The 18,790-nt window shown below is 33.9% G+C and overlaps 1 protein-coding gene and 1 pseudogene across 2 annotated transcripts in view; one reads left to right on the plus strand and one right to left on the minus strand.

Moving 5' to 3' along the window:
- ATF7IP (activating transcription factor 7 interacting protein) overlaps window positions 1-18,790 on the plus strand; it is a 122,434-nt gene that overhangs the window by 26,262 nt on the left and 77,382 nt on the right. The gene's annotated exons all lie outside the window — the stretch shown is intronic.
- LOC103595651 lies at window positions 17,220-17,684 on the minus strand (annotated as a pseudogene).

Genomic DNA, 18,790 nt, shown 5'->3' on the forward strand with positions numbered 1-18,790 from the left:
TGCGTTAGAATAGGAGTAGTGAGACTTCCACAATTGACAGTGAATGTGGAATAGTGAGAAGCTATAAGCCTTTTAAGCTTTTATTTCTCTTTTATAGATTTATGCCTATTGATACTATTGGGTAATATGTGGGAGGTACTGAACTGCACTGAGTTGCTGCAGACCTAGTAGTTGGTAGCATAGAAGGCAGTACAAAGAATTCTGATTCTAGGCATTTTCATTTGAAACAATCAGTTTGAAGATATACTTTGTGTGTTCTGTGAGCTTCATTAACTTATTGTCTGACGTTTTTTGGCTTTTGTGGTTAATGGGATGTTTGCTGCACAAACTGCACAACAGATGTGAACCACTGTTTGAAAGGAATTTTAATATGTAGCCAACTACTGTATTTGTGTTTTTTCATGAATATGAACCAAACAAGAAATTTAGATTCAAGAAGGCTGACCTAGAAGTCTGCATTAGCTTTTAATATTTATAAAAATGAACTAAGTAGCAGTGGTTTAAAGAAGAGGAAGTCCTTTTCACAGTGTCAAGCTGCCCACAGGTAAGAGATTCAGGTCCTTTTTCAACATCTCCCTATTCCCCAGGATATATATCTCTCTCTCCATTGGGAAGGTTTTTATGTTCGTTTGTTTTCAGTTGTAGTAATAACAGGATTGGTAGATTGCTTAATGTTAATATTTGGGAGATTTTGAATGCCATATTCAGATTTGGTCTTTTAAAAAGTCATTTTCATCTTCTCAAAATTTCTCCACATTTGAATTCAAATGAAATAACTGTGGGCTTCATATATGAATATTACTCGTGCATACAGTATGTTCATATTGCATAGAGATCAGTTTTAGTTCTCTTTTTGTTGTAGTCCATTACTATATTCTCAGTTGTAGTGACACCAACTGGTACATGCAGCGAGATGACAATTTGTAACCTTACTTACCTATAAAGTTTTAGAGTAAATTTAGCACTTTGAATTCACCATTACAAATCAGAATGCTTATGCTTTCACATTTGGCTCATTGACATACATATTAAATAATGTATATTTATTTAATATATATTAAACAAACATGGTCAAGGTTTGCAGTTCCACCCTTATCCTTTCCTTTCCATACTTTATTTACTTATTTATTTATACTTTTTTCTCTATGGTGATAGGTCCACAATTTAAATTTATCACTATTTTAACAAAGTGAATTTAAGACTCTAAAACTAGAAGGGATACATTAATAACAATTTACATTGAATTTAATATTTTATTTCTTAAGCTGGTTGAAGGATGCATAGGCATTTGTTCTTTTTTTGTATGCCTGATATATTGTATACAGAAAAGCAAAATCTATTAAAATAAAAATAAAGAACTATTTAAAATAAGGAATATATTACCATTACTGTAAAGATATGAAGGTGTATGTTTATAAATAAGTGCAAGTATACGTGTCCATTACTATCAGTATGGTCAGAGATGAAATAAATATATTACTGATTGATATAATAATTTTGGGGGGGTAGGTATGAGGAGTTGAATAAGTAGGTTAAAGTAAAGAGTTGTACTGAGGTTAGCATAAGAGAAGTGGAAGAAAGGAATTATATTAGGCAGATCTCTGCTCTTTGCCTCCCTTTCTAGGAGTTAAACAGCAGGTTCTTTCTGCCACTCTAAAGTGTGAGTTTTATGTGGGACTTCTAGTACACCAGCTTCTGAAAGTCAATTCCTCATTTGTTACTACATGGCTGTGTACTTAAAAACTGGAGACCAGCTGTGAAGGAAGCCACATTCATGTTTCAGAGGCATGAACCTGTTGTCTTTTGACTGTTACTTGGATTTTTAAAAAAAAATTATCTTAATATATGTTCTATTAAAGTGCAGAAATTTATGTATTTTTGTGTGTTTCATCTCAGTAAACAGCACTGTGATTGGCGAAATAGTGACAGCAGAAAGAAATCAATTTTCATTAACATGTTTGCGGTTGGATGGGAACAGGTCATGCTTTTCTTGGTGTGAAGGACATACCCATGTGAAATAGTTGGGAAGTGTTTTCAGGCTTCTTTTGAGCCATTATATTATTTGGAAGAATGTTGAACTAAGAAGATAGTTGAGATGGACTGGTTTTTATATAGAGAGAAAGAAGAAAGGAGTTGTTAGAACAAAACAGAGAAATTCAGGGGCCGGCCCGTGGCTCACTTGGGAGAGCGTGGTGCTGATAACACCAGGGCCACGGGTTTGGATCCCTATATAGGGATGGCTGGTTAGCTCACTTGGGAGAGCGTGGTGCTGACAACACCAGGTCAAGGGTTAAGATCCCCTTACCGGTCATCTTTTAAAAAAATCAAAAATCAAAACAAAAAAACCCAGAGAAATTCGTTGAAGGTTATTAGAGCTGGGGGTCATAGCAAGAGAGATGAAAGAAAGTAGGATAAAGGAGTATTCTGTCATACAGACAAAAGGAAGCATGTAAGACAATGATAAAAGTCATGAGGATAAAGGTGTGTAATATTTGGGACTATTGAAGGTTGAGTGTGAATGATCCAAAGTCTGAGGGATAAAAGTTTGAGTTTTTAGTTTTTGTATACTTCTTAGGCAACAAAATTTATTTAGCAAGTAGTGTAGAATCACCGTATGTTCCAAATGAAATGAACTTAAACTTGCCTACTGTTTTATATTAGTGACAGCTAATTTTTTGGGAGACGGCTGGCAGGTATGGGAATCTAAACCTCTCTAACCGGCCAAGCTAACTGGCCTACCTCTGCTTTAACATTTTTTTTTTTTGTCTTTTTCCGTGTCCGGCAACGGATCGCAACCCTCAGTGTGGCCCCCGTACCGGACCGGGACCGGCAACGGGATCGCAACCCTCGGTGTTGCTCCCGCGCCTCGCTCAGCCAGTGAGCGGGAACCGGTCTGTATGTGGGATCCGAACCCTCGGCGGGAGCGCCGCTGTGCTTCCGAAGCCACCAGGCCGGCCCTGCTTTAACATTTTTAATGACAGGAGGGAGAGTCTCTAATTTCGTGTCAGTTCCCTTTTTTTGTTGGACAGTTGAACAAGTTAACATCTGTTGATTTTGAGACAAAGTTGCCTTTCCTTGTTTTTATTTTTGCCTCCCATAGCCCCCCCACCTTGAATCTTTGTGTCTGTTTCTTTCTTTCTTTCTCTTTGTATTTGTGTCTCTTTTACATGACAGATTTGTACTATTTGAAGAAAGCCATATAAATTTCTTTGTGCTTTCTAGACTAAGTATCGTCCATTTTCCCCAACTATTTCTCATACAACATGTTCCAAACCGTTCTTTAGTGCGTTCATTCCCTTGTTGGTCCCACAGTTATTAAAAGTACTTCTGTATCTGATGCTCAGAAACAACCATAATAACTCTAAAAATGTCCCCCTTCTCCTTGACTATATACTTTGGCAGTTTAACTTTGCATTATTAACATTTTTGGCAGCCACATTGTGCTGTTGAATTTTTTGTTTTGCAGTAAGTTAAAATCCCTTGGTCTTTTCCCCATGCTCTATTGATAACCTTTAATATACTTGAATATTTGAATATATTTATAGTTATGTTTCCTTCATAATTTCTAATATTGTTTATTATGTTTATTATGCTTTCTCTAGATCTTCCTTGCTGTTTTTCCATTTTAATAGTCTTTTAAAGAACTGGCTTTTAGTTTCATTAATTGCTTTCTATTTTGTTGATTATTTGCCGTATTTGTCTGCTTTTATTTATTTTATTTATTTATTTATTTATTTTTTTAAAAAAGATGACCGGTAAGGGGATCTTAACCCTTGACTTGGTGTTGTCAGCACCACGCTCAGCCAGTGAGCTAACCGGCTATCCCTATATGGGATCCGAACCCGTGGCCTTGGTGTTATCAGCACCGCACTCTCCCAAGTGAGCCACAGGTCAGCCCTGTCTGCTTTTATTTTAATTCCATGCTTTGGAATTATACCTTTCCTCCTTTACTAGTGTTTTTGAGTTTGTGCTTTTTTATTAATATATGCACTTAAAGCTATCAGTTATCATTTGAGTATCATTTTAGTTGAATTCCCTAGGTGGTACTGATACCCCCCAACTTATGTTGGGATTACGTCCTGATAAATCCATTGAAATTTGAAAATATTGTTAAGTTGAAAATGCATTTAATATATCTCACCAACTGAATGTCATAGCTTAGCCTAGCCTACCTTAAACGTGCTCAGAACACTTACATTAACCAACAGTTGGGCAAAATGATCTGACACAAAGCCTATTTTGTAATAAAGTGTTGAATATCTCATGTAATTTATTGAATACTGTACTGAAAATGAAAAACAGTGGTTGTAGGGGTACTTGTATTAGTCTCTTTTCTGTTGCTGTTAACAGAATACCTGAAACTGGGTAATTTGTAAAGAAATAGCATTTATTTCTTACAGTTTTGGAGGCTGGGAAGTCCACAGTCCGGGGATGCATCTGGTGAGGGCCTTCTTCTTGGTGGTGAGTCTCTACAGCAACAAAGAGTGTCACGTGGAGAGCATGGCATGAGCAAGAAAGCTAACCTTCTCACTTGCTCTCCTTATAAAGCCTTCAGAACCACACCTATGACAATCCGTTAAACCATCAACCTAGTACTCCGTGAACAGATCGATCCATTCGTGAGGGCACAGTCACATATTAAAGTCGCAATCCAATCACATATTAAAGACTCCCCTTCCACCACCATATTGGGGGTTAAGTTTCAACACGAGCTTGAGGAGACATTCAAACCACAGCAGTAGTCAAAGTAGGATTTCAGCTGAATGTTGAAAATGAACTGAAAGTTGCAGCATCATAAATTTGAAAAATCCTAAGTTGAATCACTTGTAAGTCTGAAACTATCTGTATTTTGTTAGTGCTTTGTTGTTATTTCACCACTGATCTCTTTCTTATTCCAAAAGTTATTATTATTATTTTTTTTCTCTCTTTTTTTTCTTTCTTTAATTTACAAGGAGACAATTTTTCTCTCATCTTATCGGTCTATCTAACTTTATTATATTATGGCCAGAGAACATGACCTTGTTTGATTTTTTATTTTTGTCTTTGGATTTATTAAGATTTCCTTGTCACCACATGCATGGTCAATGTAATGTATGTGAATATATTTGTGAAAAATTTATATTTTGGGTTTATTGGGTATACAGCTCTGTTTGTTTTACTATTATTCTAGTTGGGAAATGCATTCTTTATTATTTTTATTTTCTTCGTCTGTAGATTTTAGAAAGAGGTATGTTTATCTCTGATTATGGATTTATTATTTTCTTCCTGATTTTTTTAAACCTGTTTTTGCTGTATGTGATTTGAAGTGGTATTGTTTAGGTATATCAAAGATACAAGTTTCTAGTGGAATTTTATCTTTTATCAATAGGGCATATCTATTATGGTCTTATTACTTGATTTTCAATTTGAATTCTCTTTTTATATGTTACATATACGTTTTATATATATACCTAACCTTTTTGGGGGTTAGCATTTGCCCAGTGTATTATTTTCCATCCTCCAGTTTTCTGCCTTTCTGTGCTGTCTTATAAGGTGTGTATCTTGTTTATAGTATGCATCTAATGATATTTTTGTCATTTTACCTAGCTTAAAACCCACTAATTTTTTTCTGAGCGATAGTTTTCTTTATTTTTGCTCTGTATTCTGCATCCCCTCAATCTGCTAACTTCCACATTTTAATTATCTGGGATTTTTAGTTCCAGAATATTTATTTTAAAGATGATGGAACCTCAGTTTTTTCGTCGTACACGAGTTTTACTTGTATTTTAGAGCATTGCTGGTTTCCTTATCTGAATTTCTTCTTAGGGTCTTCTGCTGTCTTGTACCTGTAATGTATCGTCATATAATTATTTTAGCAAGGGTCTGCTTTCTCATTCTTTGCTCAAAAGCAGTATCTTTGTTTCTCTACCCTTGCTGATTGCTACTTTGGCTGGCAATAGAATTCCAGGATAAAAATAACATTTCCCCTGAATTTTGAGGGTTTGTTTTTTTTTAGCATTCAGTATTGCTGATGACAAGTCTGATGTCAGTTTAATTCTTATTTCTTTTTAGTTAATTGATTTTTTTTTTTACTCTAAGTGATTAATATTTCCTCATACTGGTTTTCTGAAATCTTATAACAATATGTCTAGGTGTCAAAAATTTTATTTTGCTTGTTTTAATTTAGTTTGTTTTGGTATTCAGTAGGCTTTTCTTATTAGAACTTGTACTCTGTGAGTTTTTTTTGTTTTGTTTTTTGTTTTTCCCCCTCTCTTTTTTTCCTTGGTTCTCTTTTTCTAAAACTACTCTTAAATGAAAGTTGTTGCTTCTGGATACATCTCCCATGTTTCTTAGCTTTTATATTTTTCTTTTGTATAATATTATGAGACAACATCTGGTTTGATTAACTAGGTATCTTCAGCTATGTTCATGTAGCTCATATTTTGAGTTTCTAAGATATCAGATTGATTTCCTTTTATATCTGCTTGTTCTTGTGGATGAAGTAATATCTCATACACTTTTAGGATTTTTTAATATACTGTTTTAAAATGTCTTATGTTCATTTTGCTAATTTTTTAGCTAGTTTTTTTTATGGGGTTTGGCACTTAATCTTTTTTAAAAAATTCTTTTTATTTGTTTTGTTTTGGTTTTTTTGGTGGCTGGCTGGTACAGGATCTGAACCTGTGACCTTAGTGTTACCACTGTGACCTCAGTGTTACCAGCACCATGCTCTCCCAAGTGAGCGAACTGGCCAGTTCTTTTTTTGGATTCTTGACAGTATTCTTTTTTGTATTTGAGATTTCCTGTTTTACTTTGGGTAGATGCTGATGACTTAGGTGATTGTGAGGGGTGGGGAAGTATACTTGCTACATGTGGGCTATGTTGGTGATTTGTCTTTTGTATGGTAGCCTCCCTGTTTCTTTTGCGACTTAGTGTCTGTATAAATCACTACCCTCTCCATATTCATAATTATCACTTCTGCCATTGCTCAGCACTAAGCATGGAAAAGAGAAAATTGGATTACTTGCATGCCTTATATACATGTTCAAATTTTTTTGTGTATTATAAAATGTAATGGCATCAAAACAGGAAACACTTCTTGACTACTTACAATGCATAAGTAATTTCTATTTGTTATGTCATTTAATTCCCATAACTTTTCTGTGAGGACAGATGTTATTATAGCCTTGTTTTCATAGATGAGGATAATGAGGCAATGAGAGGATACATATCTTGGACAGGTAACTTAACCAGGAAATGATAGTACCAGTATTCAAAAGGTATATTTGGTCCCAGGGTTTGCACTATTAATTACTAAGAGTTCTGTAACTGCTTTTTTTTGGTACACTTACTGTATCTCAGAGATCTTTCCATGCCTGTGAAAGGGATGTACCACATTCTTTTAAATTCCTTAGTGTTCTTTAGTGTGGATGCTCCAGTAATTTTTTTTTTTTTAACTATTCTGTTTGTGATGAGTATTGTTTATTTATTTATTTTTGTTATTGCAGTGCAGCAGTAGGCATCCGGATAACATTCATTTTTAAAACACATTAGTGTAAAAGGTAGATGTGTCAGAGTGCCTTTGGTGTGTCAGATCGATGCACAGTTTTTGCCTATTTGCCTTTAAAAATGGTTGTAACAGTTAGCTCTTCTGCTAACAGTGTATGAGACCACTTACTTTTCTGTACATTAATGCTAATCATAAATAGTTGCCAATCTGATGTATAAAAATGTGTTTTCTCTTCGTTTTGTCTTTCCCTGATTATTGAACATTTTTTCTTATGTATGTTGTTTTATGAATTGTCTCATTTTTCTTTTTCTTTCGAATTGCTTGTCCTTTTTATTCACTAATAGGTGTTTTTTTTAAAATTCTGAATATTCATCTTATATTACTATGCTTTTTTCCCAACTATTTCTCAACATTTGTGGTTATTTGTAGTACTTTCTGTGCCTTTGAAATTTTCAATGATTTTGTATCTACTCTGTTTGCTATTGCACTCATATGTTCAATGGCTATTTTGATCCATTCTCAACAGTTCATTTCAAAATCCATCTCTTGTCTGTTAGTTTGTGATGCTTTCTGTGTCATGCATTACATTCTTTTTTTGTGTGTCCTTTTTGAGACCGGCCGCACCGCGCTTAGCCAGTGAGTGCACCGGCCATCCCTATATAGGATCCGAACCCGCGGTGGGAGCAGCGCAGCGCTCTCCCGAGTGCGCCACGGGCTCGGCCCATGCATTACATTATTTTATTGCTTGTGTTTATCTTTTGGATAATTATTCTATTATATTCTTTTTTTATGCTTAGGATAACAATTATTGCTTTGTCATATGCTGTCACATCTGGGAGGGCAAAACATCATTCTTCATTACTTTTGATTTTCAAATTTTTCTCTATTTTTGCATTTTTTTTCCCTTAGCAATTAACTTTTATGATATCACTTTTTATTTTTATCAGTGCTAATTTTTATTTTTATCAGTGAATGAGTATTGAAACATACTCAGTTCCATTTCACTTTTTGTTGAGAAGTGACGAATTTTGTAACCTTTTTGGGTTGTTAATAAATTTTCTAATATACTTATTTTAAAAATTATTAGAGGTGTTTAAAATTGAAAAACATTACCATTTGGGGTCGAAGAGCTATCTCATTTTTTAGTAGTTAATCGGGCATATGTGGGGATAGAGGAATTTGAAGAAATGTATAGTTTCTTGTCTCTTGGTCTTAAAGACCTAATATAGTTGCAGTCTTAAAGACCTAATATAGTTGCAGTCATTTCCCACAGTCAGCTTTGCTAGTCTATCCAAGGGCTGTCTTTTGCACAGTATATATACTGAATTGATTGTTGTGCTGAAAGCAGTGATGTGGCTGATCAAATTTTTTATTGGTAGAGTAGCTTCAGAGTCTTTATCTCAACACAGAAAAGATGATAAAAAATCTGGAAGAGAAATATTGTAAGTATTTGGAAATACTGAAATAAAGTCCTGGATCTGAATTTGTGAACCCCTGAAAAGAGTTTAATTGTACTTATTGGATTATTGCATTTATCACTGCCTTTCCTTGGGATTTTCCTTTCTTTTCTTCCTTTCTTTCCTCAACCTCCTCCTTTAAATTCTGGAGGCTCTAGGCTCAGTTAAATATTTTCATGTGGCAGAGAGCCAGATTTCCAATAGCCCTGAACTTGGCATGCTGCTGTTGCTTAGCAACTACTTGTGAAGTCTTGTGGCTATAACTGAATTATAAATAGGGTTATGAGCAGAAGTGCAATTGAAATTGAGATTGGAAAGAAAGCCATACTCTTTTTTCTCCCCCTTCCATTTGAATTTGAGTGATTGTTTTTTTTTTTAAATGCAGAGTCAGTTTTCAGAAATCCGACTCATAAAAATTGGGAGTCCTAACCCTATCAGGAAGACAATGAGGTCTCTGTAGAGGTCTTGTATGTAATTACACATTTGAAAACATGTTTTTGATTATTAGGATTAAACAGTCTATAGTGGACACATGGAAGTTCATGGAAACTAGAGAATTTCTCCTAATTTTCATGGTCATACATGTAGAAAAATATCCATACATTGTATTCCTGCTTGTATTGCTTTCCACATTTACATTAAAATCTACATGCAGTAACACTTTTTTCACATTGTTTTTTAGAGTATCTTCAAAATTATCCTATAATAATGATCATATAGGCATTTGGTGAATATTGAATATGTGAATAAACCAACCTGTTTTTATTATTACTTAGAAAGTAGTGTATTTTGGAGTAGAATTTATTAAAATGTTATTAGAAAATCAAAATTTGAAGGGTCCTTTAAGTTCTCCTGATTTAATTTCAGTATATTTCAGATGGAAAACTTTAGACCAAATAGACCAAAAGACATTAAATGATTTGCCTAAGATCTCCCGCACCTTAGTCTGTGTTTTTTCCATAACCGTCTCTCTTACTGATGTATATTTAGTAGCTTGGTTTTTTTTTTTTTTTTTGCACTCATATTTCATCAGTTTACACAGAAATACAATTGAATTCTGTAATTTATAATAAAAACGTACAGCTCAGGTAACAAACACAGCTTAGATGACAGCAGTAGAACGTGAGTTTTCAGTGTATTTGTGGGTATCAGTCAATATGTTTGTTTAGAAATGGAGAACATTGGCTCATTTGATACAATGATTAGAAGGAGAGAGGTTGAGAGAGTTTCCAAAGTATAGTATTTTTTGGTCAGATCTCTATAGATTTTTTCTTTTTTAGGTTCTAAAGGTGAAACTAAGTGGTAATTCTTGATTTTGGATAAAGAAACCTTGTATTTTCTTTTCTTTCTTTCTGTCCTTTTTTTTTGTGCTGGCCTATAGGGGATCCAAACCCTTGACCTTGGTGTTATAACACTGCACTCTAACCAGCTGAGCCACTGGCCAGCCCAAACTCTGTATTTTCTTAAAATACATCATAAACTTTTGATAATAGCTTCTAAAAGCTTAACCTATGAAACTAAGATTCTTAGGAACATTTGCCAGAAACGAGTAGATTGTGTTCTTATGCAGTGCTGCTAGGAAGATTTTAGAGTGGGAATGTAATTTTTTTCTTTAGCTCTTGGAGGAGCATCCTTTGTTGTATGTCCAGTAGAGATCTTGCTACAAAAGCCTAACTTTTGTTTTTTGAAAGGCCTCACTGAAGAAAGATGTAAATTGGCTGGGAAAATTGTGGTAAAAATAATTTTAATTAGATCTACCAGGAGGGATAACCATTAATATTACTTTGCTGTGGAAGAGAAAAATAGTTGGTACAAAGAGGAATTTGAGTTTCCTCCAGAATATGGAAGAGGATTAAGGTACTTTTCTTTAGTTTAGTTAGATTTGTTATTAAAGTTAGCTAGGGCCACAGAACATCTGACTGTCAGCTGCCATTTTAAACTCCTGTCAGGGTAGAGGGAGAAGAGAGTAGAGATCCAGGGTGAATTTCCTGGAACTATCTGAATTTTTCTAGGGCATTTTAGTTGCTATGCTAATTATTCGAAGGTGCCTTGATTTTTTCAGTTACCCTCCAGTTTAGATTGGCATGTCATATGCAACTGCTTTGAATAATGTTTTGCAAATATGCTTTTTTGGTTTCTTTGAAACAAAACTGGTCAGTATAAGTAAAAAAATTTTAAAAAGTATTATAAGTACTTTAAATATTACTGAAGAAAACATGAGGTACTGAGACTTATTTTTAATGTGATACTTGATATGTGGGATTATCAAAGGATTTTTTCCCACTTGTATCTTATTAACAAAATCTGACCTATTTCTGATATACTCTCCCACTAATTATAACTGACAGGTTAATTCATATTGCTTTCCTTTGTGATGAGGGTAATAATAAGTACTTCAGATAAGTAAACAAGATCTATATACATAAGAGACTTAAGATATTTTAAAGATAATAAATACAGTTGTAGTTAGATTCTGGATATTCATCGCATGTGAAAATCAATTAAAAAATAGCTAAACTACTTTTTATGTCGACCAGTTTTTAAACTGACAGAATTTACGTTATGAAAAGCTTCTTTAAATTTAATTTTAAAATCTATTCACTTTTAAATGTTTAGATTAAATCCATTAGTCCATGGATTGTTCATTTAATTTTTACCTTTCCTTCAGTGGAGCTTTTGTTACTTAAAACTGTTCTGTGTTCCTTTATGTTTTAAAGGCATTGTTTATAAGCTTTATTCATTATTAGAATAAGTCCTTTACATATGATTTTCATATTAAGTGTTTAGACTTTCATAGTGTCAAATACTTGAATTCATTTTGCATTTTAGAAAACAGATTGTGACCAAAGAAACTATTTGAAAATTAATTTACTATTTTATCAAGATGTATGAATAGATGGTTTGATTTAGGAAATGCATAGAACGTGTAACTTTAATAAATAGCATTTGTTTTAATGTGATTTGACTGTTTAGCTAGCCTTTCTTTTCAGCAGCTATAATTGAAATTCTTGAAATGAAAAGATGTTCTTTTTGTTGTTATTGTTATTGTTTCTTTCTTTTTCTTTTTTTATTTTGTTATTGTCATTTCTTACTAGCCTATTATCCTCCTCGCAATTGTTACATTAGACTACACATTGTTTGCCACCTTTAGAAATTAAAATTCACTCCAGAGTAAATTTGTAATGTACAAAGAAACATGCATATGAAGCACTATTAGATTGGAAAATTAGACTGATAAAATATATTGTTATCTGGGTAACAGAATAAGAAATTTCAAACATTGTCAACTTTAATATTACCCTACTTATGGCAAAATTGAAAAATCAAAAATAGCAGTATTATACAGGTTATAATTTGCGTGTTTAATTTAACTTTTACTTGACATGAAGAGTATAATTTGTTTTTCTCACTCATTGGAATTATTTTAACTTGTTTGAGAAAATAATTATTGAATGCCTACTGTGTGTAAGACACACTCACTATTGTATGTTGGGAGAAGTTTGTGTTAAAAAATGAATAAGCATAGCCTTATTTAAAGTTCCGCTGTGATAAGTAATTTAAACATTGTGTTTTTAATACATGCTAAACAGTTTTTTTGGCAATAAATCAGTTTCCCACATAATTGCAGAAAAAAAGCATTAAAGAAATGCAGTGCTGTTCAGATTTTGAGATTTTAGAGAGCCTTAAATGTATTAGAACTTGTGATTCAAGTGCCTCATTATTCTCCTAAAAAGAAAAACAAAACAATTAAATATAAATGTGTAGGTGTACATACATGTGCACACGTACATACACATGTAAATAAAATAATATGAATAATGGCATGTTACTGGAAAGTGGCCCATCTATTTAGCTTAGCATTCAGTTTTTTTAATTGGCATCTAATAGGAAAAGAGGTCAAGTTAATATTTTAGGTGATGAAATGCCAGGCACATATTTTTCCCTAAGAAAATAAAGTATTTTTGCTGGTAGTTTTGCTCTTATATATTCACATCTATTCTAGGATTCATACTAGCATATTGTTTCTATTTTTAGGCTGTTGCCAGGCAGATTTAAAATTTCTCCACTTATAGTTGCCCAATTTCTAGCTTCCTGATTGGTTATGTGACCCTGCTTTTATTAGCCAACCACAGTGACTATGCAAATTGTATTTCAGTTTCTGTTGCTGTGAAGGAACTGATAAGATGGCTGCAGGGGGCTCCCTTTGGGGTATGTTTATGATTTTAAAGAAGGTTTTAATAATTATGTAGTAATAAGCATACGTAGATTTCTTTTAAAGGGTTATTTTATTTTTGAAATAAGAAGTCCAACTATCTTAACAGGCTTTATAAGACTGAAAAATGCCTCTATTGTTTCAGATGTGGTTAATATTAATAGTGCTATTTTTTGCCTCTGTTAGGCAATGTATAAGTGGGTATATTTTTTTACTTTTTGTATGTAAACATGCCATCGTATTAGTTTACGAGTCTGTCAAAGTGTTCTAGATTGCTATTTAAGAATTATTTTGTGTCAGTTATGTGTATAGCGCATCATTCTTTTAGTCAGTATTTAGTAAGTATCTCTTACGAGCCCAACCCTACCTAGTTCATTAATATTATACCCGAATACTTATTTCATTTTTCATTCTTTTGTGAAATGACTTCAGAAGGACATCATAATGATATCAGCATAGTTAAGATGTTTTCTGACATCAAAGCTTTCAACACTTAAAATGTATTAATTTTATACTAGATATATAAGTGCCAAAGTGCTTTATTAAACAATATATACTAAACAATATATAAATGTAGGTATTAAAGTCCACTTATAATAATTATTTCTAAAAGGATATATTTAAAGTACTGACATATACAATCAATGGTGGTAAGACATCATATGTATAAAGACAATATTGACAAAATATGACAAACCATATGTAATTCCAGAAAGTTCAAGACATGTACCTTGTTTTAAAATAAATTTATCAGCATTAATTACATATAAGGCCTTTTGATTATAGTACCAGTTTATAATGGAAGAGAATGTTTCAGTTTCATTTAAAATTTTCTAGTCCTTCTGTTAAAAGATATTTAATTGCATTTTCCATGTGTAGAAGACTTTATTAATATTTGTACCTGGAGTGTTAACCTGTATCATACTGAGTAATGCTTTTTTGCCTGTTTTTTTTTCTTTTATTTTGTGTGGATATGTCATGTCCTTTTCTACTGTCCTGTGAGATAAGCATACTATAAGATTATGTCCCATTTGGGACAAGGAAAAACAGTAACTGGCTTTTCTAAGATGAGGACATAAGGGAGAAAAGCTAGTGCTATTTTGTCTATATTGCTTTTCATCACCAGTACAGCTACATTTGTTGGCCGAGAAATGTGAATTCCATAAAGTATGAGCCAATACTCAATTCTCTTGGTGTATTTTGTCCATGCTGGAAATGTGACCATTGAAGGGAGATAGGTTGTAAAGAAATAAAAAACAAAACACTCAACTGAAGTTCTGCTATTCTTCTTCTTCTTTTTTTTTTTTTTCCTTTTTGTCTTTTTTCGTGACCGGCAACGGATTGCAACCCTCAGTGTCGCGCCCGTACCGGACCGGGACCGGCAACGGGATCGCAACCCTCGGTGTTGCACCCGCACCTTGCTCAGCCAGTGAGCGGCCGGTCTGTATGTGGGATCCGAACCCTCGGCGGGAGCGCCGGCGCACTGTAGCAGTGCGCCACCGGGCCAGGCCCTATTCTTCTTTTTTATATCAGGTTTATTGAGATACAATTCACATATCATACAATTCACTTTTTTTTTTTTTCTTTTTAAAGATGATCGGTAAGGGAATCTTAACCCTTGACTTGGTGTTGTCAGCACCATGCTCTCCCAAGTGAGCCAACTGGCCATCCCTATATAGGGATCCAAACCCATGGCCTTAGTGCCATCAGCACCACACTCTCCCAAATGAGTCACTGGCGGGCCCTATTCACCTGTTTTAAAGTGAACAATTCAGTGGCTTTTAGCAATAGCATAGAGTTGGGTAACCATCAACACAATCAGTGTTAGAATGTTTTTATTATCCCATAAAGAAATCCTATACCCAGTAAAAGCTACCTCTCATTTCCTCCCAAATCCTCCAGCCCCAGGCAATCGCTAGTCTACTTTCAGTCTCTATAGATTTGCCTGTTTTGGACATTTCATGTAAATGGGCCTTTTATGACTGGCTTTTGTCACTTACCACATTTTCAAGGTTCATCCATGTTGTAGTTTGTATCAGTACTTCACTCCTTCTTGTGGCTGAATATTCTGTTGAATGGATAATTCCACATTTTATTTATCCACTCATCAGTTGCTGGACATTTGGATGGTGTCCAGTTTTGGGCTATTATGAGTAATGCTGCTTTGAGCACTTGTATACAGTTTTTGCATGGACATCTGTCTTTATTCTCCTGGGTATATACCTAGGAGTGGAATTGCTGGGTTGTATGGCATGCCATGTTTAACCTGTTGAGGAACTGCCCAACTGTTTTCCAAAGCTGCTGCACCATTTTATAATCCCACCAGCATTGTATGAAAGTTCTAAATTCTCCACATTTTTGCCAACACTTATTACTCTCTTTGATTATAGCTGTCCTGGTGTGCATGAAGTGTTGTCTCATTGTGATTTTGATTTGCATTTCCCTGATTACTTATGATGTTGAGCATCTTTTTGTGATTGTTGATTATAGACTATTAGCTTATTGGCTTATTTGTAGAAATGACTGTTCAAGTCCTTCGCCTATTTTTAAATTGGGTTATCTGTTCTTTTATTATTGAATTGTAACAGTTTTTTATATATTCTGGATATAAGTCTCTTATCAGATATATGCTTTACAAATATTTTCTCCCATTGTGTGTTGTCTTTTCTTTTTTCTTTCTTTTTTTCTCTTTTTTTTGGCAGCTGGTGGCCAGTATAGGGATCCAAACCCCTGACCTTGGTGTTATTAGCACCATGCTCTAACCAGTCTTTTCATTTTCTTTGGTGGATCACCTTTGTAGCACAAAATTTTTAAATTTGGTGAAGATCAGTTGAACTCTTTTTTGTTGCTTATTCTCTTTGTGTCATATCTATGCAACCATTGCATATTACAAGGTCATGAAGATTTATGTCTATGCTCTATTCTAAGATTTTAAGTTTTAGGTTTTAAATTTAGGTCATCGATCCATTAAGAGTTAATTTTTGAATTTGGCAATAGATGGGGGCCCAACTTCATTGTTTTCTATGTGACTATCCAGTTGTCCCAGATCTCTTTGTTGAAAATACTAGTTTTTCTTCCATTGAATGGTCTTGTAATCCTTGTTTAAAATCAATTTACTGTAAATGTGAAGGTTTATTTCTCTTCTATTTATATGTCTTTTTTTGTTGGTAGTACCACAGTGTCTGGATTATAGCTTTGTAATAAATTTTAAAAATCCAAAATGTGAGTCCTTCAAGTTTGTTTTTCTTTTTCAAGATGTTTTTGGTTATTCTGGGTCTTTCGTATTTCCATATAAATTTTAGGATCAACTTGTCAATTTTTGCAAAGACAGCTGTGATTTTGATGGGAATTGCCTTGAATCTGCTGTCCAATTTGAAGAGTATTGGCATCTTAACAATACTAGTATTTTGATTAATGAGTATGGTATGTTTTTCCATTTATTTAGGTCTTTATTTTCTTCAACAATGTTTTATAGTTTTCAGAGCACTAAGTTTTGTACTTCTGCTAAATTACTCAGTTTTTGTGGTAATTGTAAGGGGAATTGTTTTCTTAATTTTCATTTTTGGGTTATTGTCAGGATATAGGAACACTATAGATTTTTATATATTGATCATATATCCTGCAACCTTGTTAAACTCTATTACTAGTTCTAATAATTTTTTAGTTGATTCCTTACTATTTTCTGTAAACAAGATTTTGTCATCTGCAAATATAGATAGTTTTACTTCTTTTATTTTTCAAGTTAGATGACTTTTATTTCATTTTCTTGCCTAATTGCGCTGGCTGGAACCTTTAGCTCAATATTGAATAGCAGTGGTAAGAAGAGACATCTTATCTTTCTACTTATCTTGGGGTGAAAGATTTGTCTTTTACCATAAAGTATCATGTTAGCTGTGGGGTTTTCCTACATGCCCTTTATCAGGTTGAGGGAATTCCCTTATATTCCTTGTTTGTTGAGTGAATTCTGCTATTAATTGCTATGTTGAGATAAGGATAAGTGACTTTTTTTTTCTTTTCATGGTGAAAAAATGTGTATTTAGAATTAGCCACTGGACTCAGTTTAGATTATCCCAGTTTTGTTGGCAACATCCAAAGTATCATAATCAGGAGCCAGTGGAACATATGACTTCTCTCCATCAGGCCTAACTGGGGTGTTGACCATGACTGCATCAATGTCATAGAGCTTCTTCACAGACTGTTTGATCTGGTGCTTGTTGTCCTTCACATTCACAATGAACACAAGTTTGTGGTCTTCTGTTTACTTCATGGCAGACTCAATGGTGAGGAGAAACTTGATGGCATAGTGGTCAAGCTTGTTTCTCCTGGGGATGTTCTTTGAATATTTTTGGACTGCCTCCAGAGCTACAGTGTCTTGGGCCACTGCTGTTGGAAGGTGGGTGATGTGTGGATATTCTTTTGTGTGGCTGTGGACACCTTATAGGACTTACTTCTTGGCCTTCAAAGCCTATGCTTTGGCTTCAACTTTGAGAGGGACAGGAGCTTCTTTCTTTGCCTTTGGTGCCATCTTGGTGAAAAGTAAGGATAAGTTACTTTTCAAAAGGTAATTGAATATATAGAAAGCTGCTGGTAATACTGTTGTAGCTATATATATGAAGCAATGAGCAGGCTGGTGAGATTGTGGGAGGAGACTACAAACAAGTCTCATTTACTGTGTACATAGGCCTTACCAATGATCTTAAATGACTTCTCCATTTTTGAAGAGATAGAAAATTGTGGCAAATACCATGTAGTTTATTGCTCAACATTCTTGTAAGGTAGAACACCCAATGCTATCAAAATTTATTAGAGGGTGAAGTGCATAGGAACAGTACCTATGCAACAAGTTGGTGCTGAATTGGGTGTCTGGTTACCTTACTAAGGTAACATCTATGTAATGGATGATAGCAGCATGGTTATTGTTATATTAATTCAGATCTTATGTAAAGATGAGTTTATATAAATTGTCACTTATATAAATGAGAAAAGCATATGCTTTGGTATAGTGTCTGACATATAATTGTCCTTTGATAAAAGTCAGTTCCTTTTTCTTCTTTCAGGGTGTATAGTTGAGTTAATAAAAAGGGGAATTTATAGTATAGAAAAAGTATAGGGCATGCCTGGAAATAAGAAACATCAAATTAAATATTATGCTTATCTTTTTGTTTAGGAATCAGAAATGGGTAATCCAGAGGAGCATGCTGTCTAGTGTTATAAAGGGGACATTATTTTTTATTTCTAATGCTTTGTTTTATATCTGGGTGATGGGTACACAGGTGTTCATTATATCAGACTTTGTGTCTTATTGCATGTTTGTAGTATATAATAATGAAAAATGAATTATAAAAGAATATCAGTATAGCCAAACATTAATAAAATAATACGAAATTTGAGCTAGAATGGAACTTAGTAAGAATCTGGTCTAACCTCCTCAGTTTTACAGTTGAGGAAACTGAAATCTAGAGAATTAAAGTGATTTATTCTATGCTGATTGTTATGCTAATGTTAGAGCATGGAATTGAACCCAGTTTTGTTAGTTCAGGAGTCTTTCTGTTATGTGAAACTTTTTATAATTCTTTATTTTAAAGTGTGGTAGATTGTATAAGATTTCACAGTTATTCTCCCTTCCTGTAA

Source organism: Galeopterus variegatus, unplaced genomic scaffold (genome assembly GCF_000696425.1).
Source record: "Galeopterus variegatus unplaced genomic scaffold, G_variegatus-3.0.2 Scaffold1807, whole genome shotgun sequence".
Classification (NCBI taxonomy): Eukaryota; Metazoa; Chordata; class Mammalia; order Dermoptera; family Cynocephalidae; genus Galeopterus; species Galeopterus variegatus.